This window comes from Nelumbo lutea, chromosome 1 (genome assembly GCF_056320005.1).
Source record: "Nelumbo lutea isolate HS-2025 chromosome 1, American lotus-T2T, whole genome shotgun sequence".
In the NCBI taxonomy this organism is placed as follows: Eukaryota; Viridiplantae; Streptophyta; class Magnoliopsida; order Proteales; family Nelumbonaceae; genus Nelumbo; species Nelumbo lutea.
The window spans coordinates 186526495-186548337 of NC_142684.1; the positions used below are offsets into that span (position 1 = coordinate 186526495).

General features: G+C 45.5%; 1 long non-coding RNA gene and 1 pseudogene across 3 annotated transcripts; one reads left to right on the forward strand and one right to left on the reverse strand.

Annotated features, from left to right (window-relative positions):
* Positions 1-2152: 2152 nt before the first annotated feature.
* LOC148879847 (putative receptor-like protein kinase At5g24010 pseudogene) lies at positions 2153-5164 on the reverse strand (annotated as a pseudogene). The gene has a single exon (XR_016104356.1). The product of XR_016104356.1 is annotated as a putative receptor-like protein kinase At5g24010 pseudogene (transcript).
* Positions 5165-6661: 1497 nt separating this feature from the next.
* On the forward strand, positions 6662-8636 carry LOC148879848 (uncharacterized). 2 transcript variants are annotated; one of them, XR_016104358.1, is made up of 3 exons: positions 6662-6785; positions 6880-6954; positions 7048-7255. It is a non-coding gene; the product is annotated as an uncharacterized LOC148879848 (long non-coding RNA). The 2 variants fall into 2 exon arrangements; XR_016104357.1 differs by lacking the exon at positions 7048-7255 and adding an exon at positions 8498-8636 and having other exon boundaries at positions 6669-6785.
* The last annotated feature ends 13207 nt before the right edge of the window (positions 8637-21843 follow it).

Here is a 21843-nt window from a genome sequence, read left to right on the forward strand (position 1 = left end):
TCGAGGTGTGCACTCCGCTAAGCGTCGTTGAATCTTCACTACCCTGGGTTGTGCACCCGCCGCTTGTGCTTTCCTCGCAGCCATGACCTTCATATGATGAGTTTTCTCCTTAGCACCAACCATTTTTGAGTATGCACAATTCAACATGGTTAGACAAGTTGTATACAACAAACAAAATGAAACAAAAAGGGGGACCGCACAACCCACGAACTGGACTGGGATTGATCGACCGGAGTGCACATCAGCCCAACCATGGTCAGTAATCGAGATTATGTGTAATCCCCGATGTGTACCTGCACTATCCTCCTCACAACAACTATCTCCTCCTCCGACAGCTCGGCCTGGGAAGGGCCTTTATCTTAGTCCTCAAGATGGATAGGGCAAGGGAGAATGACCAACCTCCTCGGCGCTTTACAAAGAAAAAACCCTCTTTTCGATGCTTAATGGAAGAGGGATCCCTGATGAGCACCTTGGTGTTTGGCCTGGCCGAAAAGTAGAAGTACCCTTGCTTGTGCTTCTTCAAGTGGAAAAAAATACCTAAACATTGGTAGGGTGATCTCGATGTCCTTGAGAGTGCAGTAGCAAAGCAATTTGACCAAGTATTGAAATGGGTTCAGTATCAACTGGATGGATAGGACCCAGTACCACCTCAGGACGACCATTACCCCGAGATCTAAAGGGAACCTAAGACCGGCTATCATACTATGGACGTGCACACAAATCTCCCCCGACGGGCCAAAGTGGCCCTCTACCTGACCTCAGGACACCTCATTTTGTAGTCTTGGGAATGTGATACACTTCCCTGATTCGAGCTAGGTTGGCCGGAGAAAGGCTACACGAAGCCGAGGCAAACTGCTCTTTAGGCTCCATATCGACCTCAACACCAACCCCTCTGACCTCGGCCTTACTTTCATCACCAACCTCGGCCACATTGGCATCGGTCTCCAGCAGCCTAACCTTGATGGCCTCACATTGAGGACTACCCTCACCCTCATCCTTCGAAGTATACCCAGTGAAAAGGGAAGGCAAGGAAGACGAAGTGGTAGACATCATACCAAAAAAGATAAAGAGTTTGAGACACCCGAGTTATCGAGCAAGGGACGCCAACCGAACTCCAAGGCACAAACTCCTATAAATGACAAAGTGAAATGGCTCTCGCCTCCCTCCTTTTATAAAGGCAGCTAAAGGTTCAGATCAAACCAGATTAATGATCCTTATTCGATGCTGCACTTCGCACACGCATAACCTCGGAAAGATGAAGCAACGTGTTTGCTGACCTGTCACGGAAACGACATGAGAGTTGAACCCGCCAGCCCACCTCGCAAACCGGCCTTACCCTAGGCAACCAACTCGAAGAAATTAGAGTTCCTCAGTCAAGGACCATAGAAGTATTCCATACCTAACCATGGCCGAGCACTACACTCCTCAACTTCGGAATTGGGGGAGTGGTGTTCGGGTTATGGTTGAGCTAGCCGAGGATGCCATGTGACATCCTCCATGGCTATCCTCTCTCTCAAGCCACATCAACGTCATGCATGGTGGAAGAGCACAACTAAGGATTGTCCTGCACGGACAAGGAAGCAGACTCCGTTGGAGAAGAGAAAACCTCCTAAAGACCTCGATGGACGACCTCATCCCAACAACCCCAAAAGCCTTATCCATTTGGAATACGGACGCCCAACTATAAATAGTTATTCCCTGCTCGAGGTAAGAGACTTTTTGAGCAATACTCTTTGAATACCTCTCTGCCTAGTCTCTTCGGCCCGAACCAGCACTGTTATAACCTTTTCGGTTTGGCCACCTCTTCTTCTGCCCAATTGACTTGAGCGTTAGAATACCTACCTGGGGATTAACTTCTCGGTCCTTTGACCTTTCTCTTGCTTGTAGATCTTAGTGTGCAGTTTCATCCTTCCACCTTGGCTTTGTCCAATTAATAGGGTTATCTGATTCTGTCCGGTTCGAAACACCTCAGAACGGACAAATATCAAGTTGTTTGTCTTTTCTTTGTCATATAGGTTCTGTTGATCGGTCTTAGTTGGTCTCTATTATTCTTCTTAGGAAAGAAAGTTTTTCGGAATAGGTTGGCACAACGTTATAAGCACGTTAAATTAGGCTTACCTGTATAATATATAAATACATTCTGTAACTGAGGTTGAGTACGATAGCAATCTCATTTCCACAAGTCTTTCATTCCTCTTTTATACAGCCAAACGAGTATACACAGTTATACATTCAATTGGGGCCCAGTTTGTTTCTTGGATACATGAAGTCAGAAAGAAAAAAAACTACTTAATTCTAAGAACTGGAATGACAACATGTAAATTGAAAGTGTCAATAAATCAATAACCATGGACTGTCGTCTTCAGCACCAATGCAGGAAAGGAAGATGAAACAACTAACTGGAACTCCAAAATGATGCATGGGCATGTCTGCTCCTGAAACATCACATTCGAATGGGTAACTGTGTTTCTTAATATGATTTTCAAGACTTGATCATCTGTTCACTGTCATTCTTGATGATTGTCTAGTGACTATGCTTCATAACTATCTGCCATCATTAGTTATCAACTGTGAAAAAACTTGGCTCGTAATTACCTCCGAATTCCCATAACTGTCTTCCTCAATTCTTACATTACTAGAAGGAATACGTGGAACAATTCTAGGTAATGGGAGATCAGATGCATGGGTGATGCTGTCCTCGTGTGGTTCTCTGTTTACAGCAGTCTGCTGAAGCTGTAGTGCATATTCCAAGTTCCACAGCACATCACCCATTGTCGGCCTTTCAACACCATACTCAGCCAAACATTTCTCTGCCGTCTCTGCGAATTTCCTAAGAGAGTTAGGGTTTATATCACCCACCAGATGGGGATCGATGATCTGCTCAATCAACCCTTTCTTTTGCCATTTCATTGCCCATTCAGCTAAGTTAACCTGCTCCCTTGATAGCAGGGGATCAATGGCCGGTCTCGCACAGAGTACTTCAAGAAGTACCACTCCAAATGAATAGACATCTGATTTATCAGTCAGCTGCTGCCGTTTAAAATACTCTGGGTCCAGATACCCAAAGCTACCTTTTACAGCAGTGCTAACATGGGTCTCATCCAGACAGGGGCCAGACCTTGAAAGGCCGAAGTCAGCGACCTTGGCGACATAGTTTTCATCAAGCAAAATGTTGGTTGATTTAACATCGCGATGGATGATTCCCTGAGTTGAACCTGTGTGGAGGTAATGGAGGCCTCTGGCTGAACCAATGCATATTTCAAGCCTCTGCTTCCAAGACAAAGGTTGATACTCTGAACCATATAAATGGTTCCTCAATGGCCCCTTCTCCATATACTCGTATACCAGTATCATTTCCGACTGCTCTTCGCAATACCCAATCAGGGAAACGAGATGCCGGTGGCGAATCTTCGACAGAACTGTTATCTCTGTTTGGAATTCTGGAAGGCCCTGCCTCCCCGGTACACCTCGCTTCACAGCAACTCTTGTGTTGTCTCTGAGCACTCCCCTGTACACCATGCCAAATCCACCCGTACCGACAACCAATTTCTTGTCGAAGCTCTTCGTTGCATACTTTACTTCAGCGAAAGGAATCTTCAAACCAAGATTTAAGTTCCGAGCAGGGGATCCACTGAGAGTCCCTTCAGATATCTTGTCGTAGGAACTCCCTCCGTATAAATCTAAGGGTGACCATACCCCAGTTTCATCCGGTTTTAGTTGTGCTTTCTTCTTCTCCCTGCATTTCATTCTGAGCAAAGTTGCAGTTATCAGAAGACATATAAGAGCAAATCCTCCGACTACCGCTCCCACCACAACCGCAACATTCGACTTCTTTGACTCAGTCGGCGGAATCGAACCCTCAACATTCACAAACTTCATGATCTCTACTCCGTTCAGTAAAGCATTGACGTTTGGGTCGGCGCTCAAATTAGAAGGGCCAACTCTTATGAGCAGGGATCCTGAACTATCCGAATCGACGACACGGTCAATGTAATATGGAGATGCCAGAACATGGGCCATAAGGGAAGATAGGTCAAGATCTTGCTGCGCATAGTAGCCATAGATATATACGTTGAAATACAGCAAGTAAAGCGAGGTGCTAACAATATCGCAGAAGTGGAACCGGATCAGGTACCTAACACCACCTGGACTCACCGGAAAAGACCATGTTATATTGAATTTCATAGATGTACTCGAATTAGGTATATTCATCTCTTGGGCAGTCATGTAGACACTATCCGGAGCAATCTCTTGACTGGCTCCGTCGCTCTGGTAATTAGGCGGTTGAGTTCGAGAAACGGATTTGGCCGCAAACTTCGAAAACAGATAATCGTCGTCAGGAATCCAAGTTCTCCACAGAGTGTCGTTAAAAGGTGTAACTTTTTCACCTCCAACGTTGATCCTGTGAACAGTCTCTAAAATCTGAGACGTTAAATTTATCCTTCGCGCCGAACCAACCAATTCGACTTGCGCGTCAGTAATGAGATCGGGGGGAGCAGAGAAGACTTCTATGGCGTTTACAAATCCGAAACTTGATGTGTTCGCAGGGAGGAACGCAATTTCGAACTTCCCACTATCTACCATCAATATGTACTCCTTTAACACGGCAGTTTTGTTGTTACTGCTGTTATTAAGGACGCTAAAATTGCTCAGGAGCTGAGACCCATTCACATAAACGTTGAACAGAGCAGCACTGAGGTCGTATTTCTGAGAGGAGAAAGGAAAGAAATGGAGACGTACCAAGTGAGTGGTGCTGTTCTGGATTTGTAATTGGTAGCTGGACAACCCAGTAAAAACTCTTGCCGTTTGGTACAGAGGTGATGAACCCTGAGATGGGCTTGGGTCTGAGACGGAAACCGAGCGAGCTGCAGAGAGAAAGGCTGACCCAGTGCTCGTTGAATCTCCGACGAATTGTCGGGTATCGACTGCAGTGTTTGTGTTCGATCCGCAGTCGAGTAGATAATTATCCAAAGGAGTAAAGTCCGGTGAGACAAGAGGAAAAGATGAAAATTGGAGAAGAGAAAGAACGGCGAAGAAAAGTTGTTTTTTCTTCCCCATCTTGAGAGGAAGGATGTCGATTAATGAAGAAAAGGAGAAAAAAAATTAAGATGCGTATTGCACCAGAAACACAAAATACAGAGAGCAAATGTGGTCATTTAAGTAATCATCACATTTAGATACTGATGATTTGGCTTTTAGACTTCCCCTTGATTAAATGCCACATGTGAAGTAGATATTGACTCGGTCGGTTCGACTCGCTACTCGAATTATGATATTTGTTACGGTTAGCCGGTTGGGAACCAATTCGGGAACCACACCTCACTCATTCACCAGTCAGCAATCAAAAAACATTTATTTATGTACATGAGTCATGAGTCGAGGGAGGGCGTTCGTTACTTACCCTTTGAATTTTGAGATAACACGGCACTTCATCTGGGCTTTGTGGGCCTGGGCCACCGCTGGAGTACCCGTGGGCCGTGGCCGGTGTTTGCAAAGAGAATGATTTAGGGCCCGTTTGGGAGGGCTGTAAAATTGGTTGATTGAGCCGCTTTAGAGAAAAAAATAAAAAAAAAGGTCAATTTCTAACATGGCCTAACGGGCACTTAAGAATTAACGTAGTGGCGCTGGGGGACGGCATAGGATAGGATTAGGACTGATTACCCATCAAGAGTAAATTAATTAATGATTATTTATAAGTGCCGGCCGGATGATGCTGCTGGCCACGAGCACGAGACATCACCGTCATATACTTTGTTTACTTTTTCCTTTGAAAAAAATAATTAGTGTGGTGTATTTGCGTGTTTGTCAACACTTCACTCGCTGGTTTTTTATTTTTCCCTCGCTGGTCTGACAAATTGTGAAAGCTCCACTGGTATGGAATTGGAACCCCATTCACGAAATCTTAGACTGTTGTAAAGAACACTGTAATTCCATTTACCAGGTGGAGTAGTGAGAGACTTTGTTTTGTTTTTGCCGTGAAAGAAATTAAACAAAGATGGAGAAGACAGTGACACTCTCTGTGACTGGAATTTGGCTTTTTTACTTCCTTTTACCTTACATCCTCGGCAAAATCCTTATCATCGTGTGCATTTTCTGATACGCAACAGCAGCTTCATGACTGTTGGATCGTGAATTCGTGCCTAGTCAAACCAGTTATTAACCCATTGAACCATAGGAGTGAAACATTTGGTTGATTCTGTTTGGTCCAAGCTACCGTTTCATGATTTGATTCCATGTCAAATGCTGGGACAACCCAGCTAATACACCAATGAGCCAGCCCTTGATTGGCTATTATTCATGCTATTTTAGTATAGCGTGTGACAAGTGGAGACCTTCGAGGATAGTCTTGTCTTTTTATAACTCTTGGAGGCAATTAGGAGATTTTGCCCTGCGTTCCGTTTACGTTTATCAGATAAACGCTGCCACCTCAGCCCCAGTTCAACTTTTGGGTTATTAAACATTTTTGGATTGGAAAAGGTTGTTTGAGGCAACCGTTTATTGAAAAAACACTAATAAACGTTATTTATTGATTTTCGTGAAAAGAGCTGTTGGGGGAACCAATGGCTTGTTATTTCACGAAACGCATGATGATGTGGAGCTGATGTGTAATCTGACTTGGCACACTCGGTTTTTTGATCCGATAGATCGCGAATCTACCATCCCAGAAGAAAAAATGCAATTGAAGCCCTAACCACGACAGGTTTAGAGCTAGACGACGCAGACGGTCGGTGGAGCAGGGCGAGTTCTTTCTTTTCACACCATTGACGTTAGCCACTGGACGCCGGGTAAGAGTTTGCCGTTGATACCCCCTTATTCCTCTCCCTGCCGGCAAGTGGTTTTTCTCTGACAAATTGGGACATTTTCTTCTTGTTTTTGTAGGCTTATAACCCGTCGGCAAGCTCCTTCATACGCCATTAATCCATTCCCATCGCTGTTTCATTTGCCCATTGATTGGTATGTCCGCCGTTAATCCCTTGCATTTGATAAACTGCCGTTTGTATGCTAACTTCAGATCTGATAACACTTTTCTTTTGCCGTTTGTTGTAGTGTTCAACAAAAATGATCCAGATCATTTGTTTTGATAAGAGATACAACACTTTTCTTTTGCCGTTTGTTCTCTTGTTCATCGCTGCTTCTGTCATTTGTATGCTAGTATTCTATCCATCTGAAACATGGGTTTTCCCTTTGCACCACTAACCTGAAAGATTGAAGGATATTTTTCAATCACAGACATAAAATTCCATTTCTGGACAAATCCAACTTCTTTCTCAAGTTCTCCAACAAGAAGATAGTGAAAGTATCCCAATGAAACATCCATATGGCTGTTTCTTGAAACACGCCACCAAGCAAGAAAAGTGAGAAAACATTTGTTATACTGAATTATAAAGGGGCGTTTCTTGAAATGTTCAAACCAAGAAAAAAGGTTTAAAATAGGCATTTATCAAATAAATTCTAAATTAACATTCGACCACGTGGTCCCTGTTTTAATGAGGCACAGTTAACCGGACCGGAAGACATTACTAAGCCCCCTACCACCACAATTAATGGAGTCTCGTTTATAAATAAGACAGACAGACAACAGGTATGGATTTACACACTTTGATGTCTTTTGTTATTGATCTCACCTCGACAAATCGGCTGAAATCACCATTCTTGAAACCGCATCCTGAGGCGTCTGATGCATTTTGGTGCTCACAGGTGGCGACTTTGGCCAAGTTAATCTCAGAAATTCCCATTGTTAACCTCAGTAACATCAAGAAGTAATTATTAAGCATAGTTAGCATATCTTATTTGAGTACAAAAAATAAAATATGAAATTGTAAATACAAGTACGATCATATATGGCACAACCCACATTTTTTAATTACGGAAAAAACAAGTTCTAAATTTACTATAATAAATCGAGCAAATATTAATTTTATGATATCCCCCTCTCTCAAGCAATTGCAATTCTCATCTTGTCGCTATGGAAGCAAGTGTTCCTCTCGTCTTTCTAAAGACGAGTTTCCTCTTCACATCGTAGTATGCGAGGTTTTTTCTTATTCTTTTGTTTTGGTGTTTAGCATAAACAAGCATGTAAAGGTCTTCTTTGGTGCTTTGGGCAGAGGTATCCTTTCCAGGAATATTTATTAAGGTTGGTGGGGTTGGTGGTGATCTAGATGAATGGGGTAATGAGAATATTTTGGGATATTTGGCTATTGGTATGGAATTCAGTTTTTTTTCTAGTATAGTTCAAGATGTTTTATTTGATAGACCTTGGTCATTGTCTAGATTAACTGTTGATTTTGGATTGCCAATGGTCTTGATGTCACATGATGCCAATAGTTCTAATCATAACACTAGCCCATTTAGTAGAGATAAAAACCAACGTTGTTCGATGTCTCACTTTTATTTCATGTGTTTTCTATCTAAGGGGGTTGTTAACTTTGGAACCATTACTTGTTCTATTTCTTTTTCCGGTAACCATGAGCAATTCGATTGTTTGTCTATTGTGAAGGTTATTGAGATTGGTGCACGAACGGAAGATGGACAGTGGTATTTTAATGGTGTTCGGTGCGGCGATCTGGCATCCGGTGAACATGGTGCAATTTTTTCCGACAATCGTTACTATCATGGTGTTCCGGTTTTGGTAGAGGTGGTAGGGTGATTCGGCCCGACCTCATGATGGGGAGACACGTGGATGTGACTCGGCCTAAGTGACAACTCGACATGACGACTCTACCAAGGTCCGACATGGAAGTCAGCCGTAAGGCACTCCTCCGACTACACTGAACTTTGAGCTCCGAGCTCTGATCCTTCCAAGCAAGCACTCCGAACTAGGATCCTCCTAAGTCGTGAGGCATCCCGGGACAAGCTCGTTCCCAAAGCTAAGGCAAGCTCAAGAGTCCACCTCGGGTAGAAGCACCTCGGTGTAATACCAGTAGCTTGATGAAAGGCAGCTTGGTACAAGGTAGCTCGGTACAAGGCAGCTCGGCACGAGAATAACTTAGCAAATCACGGAAGGATCTCCGACTTGACAACTGTACCTGTCGAATCCACAGACTGCACCCACATCTCTCGTCAGGCGGCGGCGTGCCTGCAAAATTTCTCTTATCTGGCAGAGCCATAAACTGCAACGGTTACCTACGCCCGCCACCTCAGGTCTGGCAAGTAACGGCTGCGACAGAAGGATCAGTGGTGGTTGTACTCGGTTCGTTAGGACACCAGTATATAAGGGCCTTAACCCCCAACGAGGAGGAGGTAATTGCGCATCTACTCTCTTAGCCTTCATTTTGTTATTCTTGTTGTTCTTGCTCCCTCCCAGTTCTAACATAAGCATCCGAGTGCTCCTGCCGGGATAGGCCCCCCAGGACCCCTTCATATTCCTTCTCTCAGGTTTCTTGTCCATCGCCAGCCAGGAGTGTAGTCCCTGCCAGCTAGGAGAGATCAAATCGTGCGACATCATTTGGTGCCGTCTATGGGAAGCGTTTCAAAAAGCCTTCCTCCAACTAGAGCCAGCTCGAACGTGCCGTAGACAGCAGCATCAGTGAATGTCCCTCTTCCTTTCTCAGTTGGGACAACTTTCATTGAACCTTCTATCATTCCAGCAACTCCAGCTCTACCAGCAGCAAGTGCTGCACCAAGTCTCCATTACCACTACCAGCAGCAGTTCCCTCAGCTGCCTCAGGCTCAACAATCTCTTCCTCCTCGGCACCCGACCTCGTAGTAAGCCATGCCTCGCCATCAGAACAAGTGTCCTTCTCGCCGGGGAGAGACTTCTCAGACTCAGAACCCTCTTAAGAGTCAAGTCTCTTCCCACGGCAGGAAGGAGAGACCAGCTACCCCGACCTCGCCGCGAGTAGTCAAATCGGGAGGGTCCCAACCTACCATACCTGCATCACCCATCTTTCAGAGTTCGGATCCCCACTCGTGGAGAACTGGTTCGAGGTCCCAACCGCAGATTCTAGGCAAGACCCCTCCGTTCGTGGCCATCACCAGTAGTTCGAGCCGCTCCCTGCGAAGACTATCCCTAACAATACAGAGGCGAGCTGCACCAATGCGAATCCCGCCAGAAAGCAGAGGAGGCGCTGCCAAGCTCGCCGAACTGCCACTCACAACCTACCCGAGCTCAAGGGCAAAGAAGAGGTAAGCTCGGGCGAAGTAAAAGCCACTCCGCTCCTCTCAGTTCCATCCTCCCTATCTCCCGAACTCCTTGTTGTTCCCATGCCCAAGGACTTCAAGCTACCTCCCCTGGACAAGTATGATGGGTCGTTCAACCCAAATGACCACATTGATACCTTTTAGTCCTAGATGCACTTGGCGAGGGCCAGTGAATCTTGCATGTGTGTGGCTTTCTCCATCACCTTCAAAGGGGTGGTTCGCACATGGTATCAGAATCTTGCACCCGGATCAATAAAAAGTTGGGCGCAGTTCGCGCAAGCCTTTACTTCTCACTTCGTCACCAGCAAGCGGTGCCTGCGAACTGAGGAGAGCCTCCTTGGTATAGTCCAGAGGGAAGGGTAGTCCATCCGGAGTTATTTCAAGTGGTTCAACAACACGTGCCTACAGATACCGCACCTAGACCCCGCAGTGCGACTTGCAGCAGCCAAGAGAGGTGTGACACACAAGGAATTCAAGTGGCACATGGTTGTTAACCAGCCCGAGGCTGTAGTCGAGTTCCTTAAGCTTGCGGACAGGTTCATAGGGACAGAAGGAGGAGATCAACCAGAAAGGTGAAGGTGTGTCCGAGAAGAGAAAGAGGGAAGGTGAGCCCTTAAACCAAGGGGACAACCAGAAGAAGAAAGACTTTGCTCGGGGGGCAAGGCCAGGTCAGCGATTCCAAGCTCCTACAGTAGATTGGACTGACTACACCACCATCTACGCAAAGCGGGCCGAGATCCTGATGGCAATCAAGGACGCCCCATATGTGAAGTGGTCACCCCGTCTAAGAGGAAACCCCAATGAAAGGAATAAAAATTTATATTGTAGCTTTCATAAAGACCACAATCATAGTACCAAAAACTGTAAAAACTTTTGCGACGAGATAGATGAGCTCATCCGTCGCGGATATTTGAGAAATTTTCTACATAATAATAATAATAATAATAATAATAATAATAATAATAATAATAATAATAATAATAATAATAATAATAATAAAGCAGGTTGGCAGGGGGAGCAGAGTAGAGATGCTCCTGAATCCAGCAGTAGGCCAGCAGAGTAGTCACAGAGGTAGCCCCCAGAAGAGAGACCAATCCAGGGGACTATCCATGTAATAGTTGGAGGTTCGATCGTTGCGGGCTGCACCTCGGCTGCAGCTCAGACATCACCTCGTGAGGCCACCAGGGAAGAGCAGAATCCCTTGAAGCGGCCAAGGACAGAAGACCCGATCCTCTTCACAAAGGACGATCGTGCGGGGTCCACTACCCCCACGATGATGCGCTCGTCATAAAGGTGAAGATCAATGACTTCGAAGTTAGGTGCGTCCTCGTCGAATCTGGCAGCTCGGTAGACATCCTCTTCAAGGTCGCGTTCGACAAGCTCCAACTCCAAGAGAAAGACCTGAAGCCCGCAAACACTCCCTTGGTAGGCTTCAGTGGAGAGGAAGTCAGGCCCTTGGGAAAAATTACAGTACTTGTGGAGGTCGGCACCTGGCCGAGCATAGTAAGGCTCAACCACGATTTCTTAGTGGTCGCAACTCGCTCCCCATATAATGCCATAGTAGGTCGGCCGATCACTCATGCCTTACGAGCAGTGGTCTCCACTTATTATTTGGTAATGAAGTTCCCCACGAACTTCGGGGTCAAGGTAGCGCGAGGTGATCAGCTTGAGTCCCGCAAGTGTTATGTCGCCACCCTCAAAGGAAAAACCAAGATGGCTGATGACCTCGAGTTGGAGCGGCCTACGGAGCAAGGCGAGGAGCGAGTTGCGCCCACGGAGGAGACAGTCCCCGTCCCAACTTCGGCAAAGGACCCAGCCCGGATGTTCCAAATCGGTGCCTCAATCCAGGAGCCCCTGCAAACCCAACTAGTAAGTTTCATACTCCAAAATTTAGATGTTTTTGCATGGTTTGCGGCACAAATGCCCAGCATTGTAGTCAGGCCCGTTAGACAGAAGAAATGCAACTTAGCCCCATAACGCTGGAGAGTAGTTGATGAAGAGGTCGGGAAGCTCCTCGCAGCCAACATTATAAGAGAAGTCCATTACCCGAGCTGGGTGGCCAACCCTGTTTTGGTAAAAAAGGCTAACGGTAAATGGCACATGTGCGTTGATTATACTGACCTGAACCGAGCTTGCCCAAAGGACTGCTTCCCACTCCCCAGGATCGACCGTTTGGTGGATGCGACCTCAGGGCATGAGTTTCTAAGCTTCTTGGACGCCTACTCGGGCTACAAGCAGATTAAAATGGACCTAGTTGATGAAGAAAAAACAACTTTTGTAACTGAGTTAGGTCTGTACTATTACAAGGTCATGCCCTTTGGACTGAAGAATGTCGGGGCTACCTTTCAAAGACTTGTAAATAAATTATTTGAGCCATTAATTTGTAGAAAATTGGAATGTTATGTAGACGACATAGTCGTCAAAACCCAGTTTTTGCATGATTTAATACAAGACTTGCATTCTGTTTTTAAAATTTTGCGTAAGTTTAACAAGAAGTTGAATCCGAACAAATGTGTCTTCAGTGTCACCTCAGGCAAATTCCTAGGGTATATCATTAACCGGCGTGGCATTGAGGCCAACCCGGATAAAATTAAGGCCATCCTAGATATGAGACCACCTCGAAAATTGAAGCAGGTCCAGAGACTAAATGGTCGTATAGCCGCCCTGAGCCGCTTCATGTCCAAATCAGCAGATCGCTGCTTGCCTTTCTTTAAGGCAATTAAAAGCAAAGGCTTTGAATGGACCGAAAAGTGCCAGCTCGCGTTCGACAAACTCAAAAAGTACCTCGCTAGCATTCTGGTCTTAACCCAACCCGAGGAGGGTGATGTTTTGGAGCTGTACCTCTCGGCAAGTGACGAGGTGGTCAGCTCGGTATTAATAAGAGAAGTAGATCGGGTCCAACAACCTATCTACTATGTAAGTAAAGTGTTGCAGCGAGCTGAGACAAGGTATCCAGAGATTGAAAAGCTAGCCTAAGCACTAGTCATTGCAGCTCGGAAGCTCCGTCCATACTTCCAAGCTCATACTGTTGTCGTCCTCACCAACAAACCCCTAAGGCAAGTCTTACTCAAGCCCAAGGTTTCTGGTAGGTTGATGAAATGGGCCATCGAGCTCAGCAAGTACAACCTCTAGTACAAGCCGCGAACTGCTATCAGGGCCCAAGCCTTAGTAGACTTTGTCGCGGAATGCACCTTCAGCTCCGAAGTCCCAAGGCCGGTTGAACACGAGGCCCCCAATTCGGGCGAGCCTGAGGTTCTTAGGCCAGTTAAGCTCGAGTACCGTGAAGTAGCAACCAGTGTGGCATCTCTCCTAGTTAGACCAAGCGCGAACTGGGATAAGGAGCCCTGGATCCTTCACGTGGATGGCTCGTCACACCAGCAGGGCAATGGAGCTGGGATCGTTCTATATGGGCCAAGTAGTGTGAAATTGGAGTATGCACTACGCTTCGAGTTCGTGGCGTCCAACAATGAAGTGGAATACAAGGCGCTACTAGCCGGACAGGCTCTAGCGAACGAAGTGAAAGCCAAACACATTGTCATCTGCAGTGATTCTCAGCTCGTGGTCAACTAGGTTACGGGTGAGTACGAAGCTCGTGAGTCAACCATGATTGCTTACTTAGCCAAGGCAAGAGAGGCTCTACTCAACTTCTGGTCACACTTCATCCCCTAGATCCCAAGATCAGAGAATGCTGAGGCCGATGCCCTATCTCGGTTAGCCAGCACAAGTGATAACACCATGACAACCGTGTATATAGAGAACTTACCTCGGCCTAGCATTCTCACGGGGATAGAGGAGGTCGCTCCCGTCGTGCAAGCAGAGTCGAGCTGGATCGATCCGCTTGCGAGCTTGCTGTTACATGGAACCCCCCCTGTAGATCGTAATGCCGCTGGAAGGGTAGAGCGTTAGGCAGCCAAGTACGTCCTGATAGACGAGAGGTTGTACCGAAGATCTTATATGCTCCCCTATCTGTGCTGCTTGCGACCTTCCGAGGCCGAGCTCGTGCTCCACGACACTCATGGGGGCCTGTGTGGTAGACACTTGGGGGGCAGAGCTCTCGCCCAAAAAGCTCTACGACAGGGGTATTATTGGCCAATGATGAAGGCAGATGCAATCAACCTTGTCTGAAGATGTGACAAGTGTCAGAAGCATGCCAACATCCACCACCAACCCACCACTGATCTGAAATATCTCACCAATCCGTGGCCCTTTGCATAGTGGGGAACTGACATACTCGGACCATTCCCGCCAGCGACAGGGTAGAGAAGGTTCTTAGTGGTGGCAGTCGACTATTTTACCAAGTGGGTGGAAGCTGAACCTCTCGCGATGATTACAACTCGGAATGTGTAAAACTTCTTCTAGAGGAACATAGTATGCCGTTTCGGACTACCCCGAGTACTGATCTCCGACAATGGCAAACAGTTTGAAGACATCAAATTCCAAAATTAGTGCAAAGACATAGGGATACGGCAAAACTTCACCTCGGTAGCACATCCTCAAGCAAATGGCCAAGCAGAAGTCACGAACAGAGCCATTCTCCGCGGACTGAAAGCACACCTGGACCAAGCTAAGGGATTATGGGCAGACGAGCTGCCAGTGTGCTATGGGCCTACCGGACCACAGTGAAGACTATGACAGGAGCCTTCAACCTCACTTACAACACTGAGGCAGTTATCCCGACATAGATCGAAGTCCCTATGCTACGACTAGAAGTGTACGATGATAAGGCAAAGGAAGACGAGCTACGCACCAACCTCGACCTGCTTGACGAGGTACGGGACCTCGCATATATTAGGACTGCGGCCTACCAGCAGAGGGTAGCTTGGTACTATAACGCCGTGGTCAAAAAGCGGAACCTCTGCATAGAAGACCTGGTCCTTCATAAAGTTATGGTGCCTGAGCCCAGTGTTGGTAAGCTCGAGCCAAATTGGGAAGGACCCTACCGAGTAAAATGGGTGCTTGGGGAAGGAACGTACAAGCTCGAAACCATATAAGGGAAACAAGCACCTCGGGCATGGAATATTGTCAACCTGAGGCAATATTACCTATAAATTTCCAAATTGGGTGGACTATTAGTCACTCCTCTAGCCTAAGTGCCAAGTTGCCGAGCTGAAGAAAGACCTTGGCATTATAAGACCCAGTCGCCTCTTCGGCATGGGCGAATTTTAGGAGCGGACTATCAGTCGCTCCCTCAAGCTAAGTGCCAAGTCGTCGAGTTGAAGAAAGACCTCGGCATCATAAGACCTCTTTGGCAGGGGCAAACTCTAGGAGAGCGGACCACAAGTCGCTCCCCTAGCCTAAGGGCCAAGGCACCGAGCTAACAAGAAGACCTCGGCACTACGAAAGACCCAGTCGCCTCAATGGCATAGGCCAAGTACTCTTAATGTTCAAGGCGCAGGCAGCACGGGTATATACCCTACGGTGCACGGCTCGCCCTGGCGTATCACGGGTTGAACTCGGTAGGGATAACCGGTGTCCACTTAACCCAGATGGGGACAGGTCGGTCATATACCCTACTGTCACTCACCTCGGTGTACCCTATAACATCACCTCTACTAAGTGTTGGGAGACAATTTGGGGTGATAACGGTTAAGGAACACCTTCGAAAATTTAACTACCTTGACAGCTCGGGGCAAGACAATCAGTCCAGCAAAGATAAATTGCACAAACACTTAGCAAAGAGTATCCTTCATTGCAAAACAGTTCATTACAGAAATCATTACAAAATGTGTCCAGTACAAAAGAGAAGAAAACTGAGCTTGCAGGCCCAATACAAAGAAGGAAATTGAGCTCGCAGGCTCAGTACAAACTACTCGGGTGCATCCCCCTTGTTCGGAGCCCCTGAAGCGCCGGCCTGGTCGGTGGTAACCTCGTCGTCATCACCCTTTGGTTTGGAGTCCGTGTCCTTAGCGGCTAATGCGGTAACCTCTCCCGTGATCCGCAAGGTGGTGATCGCGCTCACGTCAACTTGCAGGTATTCGCACTTTATTAACCACCGGCTAAGTTTGAAACCTTTACGGTAGGCCTTCACCACCACAACATTGAACTCCTTTGACCGAACATAATCCTGAACAGCCTTGACCTTAGCTTCGTCTAAGGCACCGGCAAGGATTTCAGTCCGCTCCTTGATGTCGGCCTTCAGGTTCTCCACCTCGCGCTCCAAGGTCACTTTGTCCGCCTCGAGCTTCTCTACCTTCAGCATTAGCCCTTCCTTCTTGCCTAGAAGTCCCTCCCTTACGCGCTGCAGTTCCTCCTTCTCAGACATCAACACTTGAATAAAATTTTTCTGAGAAGTAGCATCGCTCTCCAAACGGTGAATCTGACCACGAGCTAGCTTCAGGTCAGTATGGGCCATGTGAGCTGACTCTTTAGCGGCTAGAGCTCGTTTTAAGCTTCTATTGGGTTGGAGGATGAGGGCATGGATGGCGGAGTTCACCTGCCAAAAGAAAACTAGTTAGCACCGGTAAGGCAACAAATCGCAAAAAGTTTCTAAGTATCATGATACTTACCACCATAGACTGGGTAGCCGCCTGAGCTCCGAGCTGGGCGGGTGTGAGATCAGCCCACTCAGAAACCTTCTCAGCATAAGTAGCCCCCTTGCTCTTTCGGAGGCTGCTCTTGGGGTTCAGGATGCTCCGAGTTGCCTCCCGCTCCTCGAAGTGGAAACGACCATCTCAGTACCGGGCTCCATGGTAGCAGGCTTCGCTATAGTAGCCTCTGCGATGGTTTCAGGCTCTTGAGGGGGAGGGACCTCCAATTCCTCCACGATGATCACCAGAGGAACCTGAGCGGGTTGCTCGGGCTCTGGGGTAGGAGCCCGAGGGGACTCGATGTGAGTTCTTTTAGCACCTTGCTTCTATCTCTTCTTCATTTTGCTGAACAACTTCTCGGCACTGAGACGCTCCATAGGACTTGTACCAGAGTTCGGCGTCAGTGGTACTACTAAGAAGAAAATACCAAAGAAAACACCAACTCTAAGACAAAGCGACCTACCGAGGCTCAGACCGACCTCAATGAGCTTCTTCTCAGCAATAAAGTCCTTGTAGTCAAAGCCGAGCTCCGCCCACGAATGAATAATCTCTCTTGTATCCTTGTCCAGGGTAGTGCCGAAGTCTTGAACGACCACCCTCCAATGGGTAGGGAAAGGCCACCCCAGGGCTCCGAACTACGAAATAATCTCGTTTCCAGGCCGAGATTTTGCTAGGAAGGTTATGAAGCAGCTTGAAGCCCGGGCAGGGGGACAAGTAGTAAGTTCGCCTGTACTTGGGGAGAACGCTAGATGCATTCTTTTTTATGGATAGGACTGCAAAAAAAATGTTAAGGCCAAGTGGGAGGGCAAAGTTAGAATAGAGGGAGATTGTCCCAACCACATTCCGAATGGAGTTCAGATGGAGTTGATCTATGGTTACATCGAAGTGATTTAGTACTTCAACGATTAAAGGGTGCAAAGGGAGACGGAGCCCGACCACGAGCTGCTCCCTGAAGATTACGATCTCATCGCGACCATGTTCCCATGGGGAGTTGCCCGTGGGGAGGTTGTAGGAGTATTCTTTGGGGAGATAGTATCGATCTATCAAGCCCTTGAGCTTGTCTACCGTCATGGTAGAAGGACTGAACCGATCTGGCATTTTGATCCGGCTAGAGACAGACACCGAGGTAGGGGCAGGCGCTGGGTTACTCGAGGTCTCCCGCACCTCGCAAGTGGAATGCGCCTCTGGGACGCTTATGTAGACCGAGGTACCCACCTTGGGCTTGGGCTCATCTAGGAAGTCGAAGCTATGGTCTGACATAGCTACGGACCGAGCTAAAGGACTACCAAGGACTAGGGAAGCTAACTACGAAAGCAAAAGACTGAAAAAACTGAACTGAAGAAGAGGCTGAGACTCACCAAGGGAAGAAGACCGAGCTAGGAAGATTGACGAACTGGGAAACCCGAGCTAGAGAACTTTGCCACGACCTCCAGGCGAGAGCTTGTTAACTTATGGCGGAGAATATGACGGGGTTTCCCCCTATTTATAGCCGCTATGTCCAGAAATCAACGGTCAAGATCAAGACGATCTGACGTCTCTCAAGAAAACTAGTTGCGCGACCCCCGAGGTGAAATCGGTTTAGCGCATTTTTTGGCATCAGCAGAGTTTATAAATCGCGTGAAGTCCGCGTGTGAACTATTCATGACCTGGGTTATCTTTGATTGAGCCGAGCAGCGCACTGGTCTAGGCCGGTGAACCGTTTGACTTGGCAGCCTGAATCTCGGGACGAATCCACCCGTCACACCGTGAACTCCCCGCACTGGGTCAAGTCACCTAGCACGGGGAGTGGGGGGCAATTGATGGAGGGTGATTCAACCCGACCTCATGATGGGGAGACACGTGGACGTGACTCGGCCTAAGTGACAACTCGACATGACGACTCCACCAAGGTCCGACTTGGCAGCTCGGCTGCAAGGCACTCCTCCGAGTACCCCGAACTCTGACCTCCGAGCTCCGATCCTTCCAAACAAGCACTCCGAACTAGGATCCTCCTAAGTCGTGAGGCATCTCGGGCTAAGGGCACCCCGGGATAAGCACGTTCTCAAAGCTAAGGCGAGCTCAAGAGTCCACCTCGGGCAGAAGCACCTTGTTATAATACCAGTAGCTCGATGAAAGGCAGCTCGGCACAAGGCAACTCGGTACGAGAATAACTTAGCGAATCATGGAAGGATCTCCTACTTGACAACCGTACTCGTCGAATCCGCAGACTGCACCCACGTCTCTCGTTAGGCGGCGTCGTGCCTGCAAAATGTCTCTTATCTGACAGGGCCATACACTGCAACGGTTACCTGTGCCCGCCACCTCAGGTCTGACAAGTAACGGCTACAAACAGAAGGATTAGTGGCGGTTGTACCTGGTTCATCAGGACACTAGTATATAAGGGCCTTAACCCCCAATGGGGAGGAGGTAATTGCGCATCTACCCTCTTAGCCTTCATTTTGCTATTCTTGTTGTTCTTGCTCCCTCTCAGTTCTAACTTAAGCATCGGAGTGCTCCCGCCGGGATTGCCCCCCTGGGATCCCTTCATCTTCCTTTTCTCAAGTGCCTTGTCTGTCGCCAGTCAGGAGCCTTTTGTGCTTCCATGCTTAAAATTAATGACATGATTAAGAAGGCATTTAAGGGAGCAATCTTTTTTTCTTTTTTTGGAATATTTCCAATTTGCTTCAAAATTTTTGGCTTTGGATTGGATTGGCATTTCAGTTTTATTTGTGGTGGGTTGGGTTGGCAAGGTAGCATCCAAATTGTGGAGTTTGATTTTTTCGCTGATCAGCTGTTGTCATTGCCAAACTACCATGAGCACATGTGGGTGGTTTTATTAATCTATGAGGGTCCTCATCCACCCAATTGATTAAGTTCAAAAGTGTTTGTGTTTTGTTTTAAGTGTCTTTTTTTTTGTGTTTTTAGTTTTAATCTGTCTTCGGTTCTTCATTGTTTTTCGAGTTTTCATTGACTTTGCAATCTTTGTTGGAGGTTCTATAACTTTTCTATCTTGGCGTTTGCTTGATTCTTTATCAAAGCTTGCAGAGGTCTTGCTCGATGACACTCCTGGTGCTTAGCTTATTTAGTCTCATTTGTTGTGTCTAGTGGGTTTTTAATTATTTGTTTTCTTTTTTACTTTAATGTTGTTGTTAAGTCTACTAGTTGTTTCTAAGTGATGTGCATTTTGAATCGTTTAGTATTTTTTGTTGAGTCTCTTTCTTGTAATCTGAGCTTTATCAATGAAGTTTAGCCTTTGACTTTCAAAAAAGAAAAACTCCCATGCTTACATGTAATTTTGTACTTAGAATGCAAAATGGGCATGGGACCTGCCTTCTAAATATTTTATTTTTTAATTTATTTTGACAAAGTATCCTGAATTATCGATTTTATTTTACTCATCTACTTTTGTGCTCCAATTGATTGTTTAAAGAAGGCAATTCTGTGAATTGGGTCTAAATATTTAGCAATTGCATAGCAATTTTGGTTGGACATCATTTTCATAAATTCTTGTGACTACGAAACAAAGTAATTAATGAATTTTATTACAATTAGATGCAAGTAATGGAGATGCCGGCTTGTTTAATTCACAAAGTCTACCAGTGCCGATACCATATACGTTGTTTAATATAATTCCAGCTTCATCCACCAGAAAGAAAAGCACATTTGAAAACAAACCAATGAGAGTTGGACCTCTCATTGCACAACTGTAAACGAACGGGAAGTGATTGTTCAATTGTTTATTGTGCATGACAACTAAGAGCAGAATTCATAGTCTTTGGTTTTAAATTTTAATATGGGAGCAAGTGGCAATGCATAGGGTTAAATATTTGATTAGGTTTGGGTTGGCAAATTTGATTTTGATATAAGAATAAAGGAATTCAGACATGTTTAAGAGAAAACAAAGAATTTAGGCTGTGTTTGGTTTGAAGGAAAAATCAGGGAAAAGAAGGGAAAGGCAGGGAAATTTATACAAGGTTTGTAAAAATTTTCCTACATTTTTTTCCTTTCCTTATCTTTTCCTTCAAACCAAACACAACCTTAACGAACAATTGCTTGTGTGAAGTTAAGAGTTAAGACCTAAAAGGGTTTTATTTGACTTTTTATATTCTTAATAATCTAATTTAAAAATGAACAATTGCTTGTGTGAATAATGAGAGGAAGAGGAAAGCATTGAGGTGAGACAACTCTTGGCCTTTCTCTTTCCTCTATATCAATAATGTTTTAGAAACTAACCTAGAATACCATTTTAGCAACTGGTTTTCAGACCAACGGTTCGACCATCTGGTCTAAATGGATGCCCTATTGCAATTTAAAAAAATAATAATAATAAAAAAATGTCAAAAATCATTTTCTAGGTTTAACAGGTCATTGGGTCACTGCTCAAGTCAATGGTTTTTCACAAAATTCGAGTTGATTGAATAGTTTTCCATGCTAAACGGTCCAACTGTCTGAATCAACGACAGTTCAAAATTCGAGTTTATGCGAATTCATGGGTATGGGTGTTATAGGCAGAACTGTTTATAATTTTGAATTGTTGTAGGTCTGTAGTTCAAATCAAAATTCTGAGGTGAAGTACAATGTAAAAATCTCTTTGTTTTTATTGTTATTGAAAATAAAAAAATTCAAAATGTTAAAAAAATTATCTATATAATTTACATAATAAAGATATATAAATATAAAACATCAAATTTATAAATTATAATTCTATATAAAATATTTATATAGATAAATTACATTTACATATACACATAGGTATAATACATTTTAATCAGACTCGGGTTTTATCCGATTCTAATTGCGTGTTCATCAATGGACAACTCTCAAGTAGGACAGCAAATAGTATCTGATTGTGTTCAAATTTGAATCTGACTTACTCCATTTATAATTGGATTACAAATATGAATTCATCCCTTTTCAATTTGATATTATTCAATTCGATTTATTTTGAATATATATGTTCATATATGTTTAAAATTTATTGTATTTATTTATAAAGTTCATTTGAATGATGTATTTTTACTAATTTGTTTTGTTCTTGAGATATAATATTTACTGTATTTTTAATTTAATTTATGAATTCAATTATGATGCCAGAAAAATTTACAACTAATCAACTACATCATAAAAGATGCGGCCAATCAGGTGGTAGTGATGAGAAGTTCACATCTGCACCTCATAGAGGGCGCCCCACGAAACG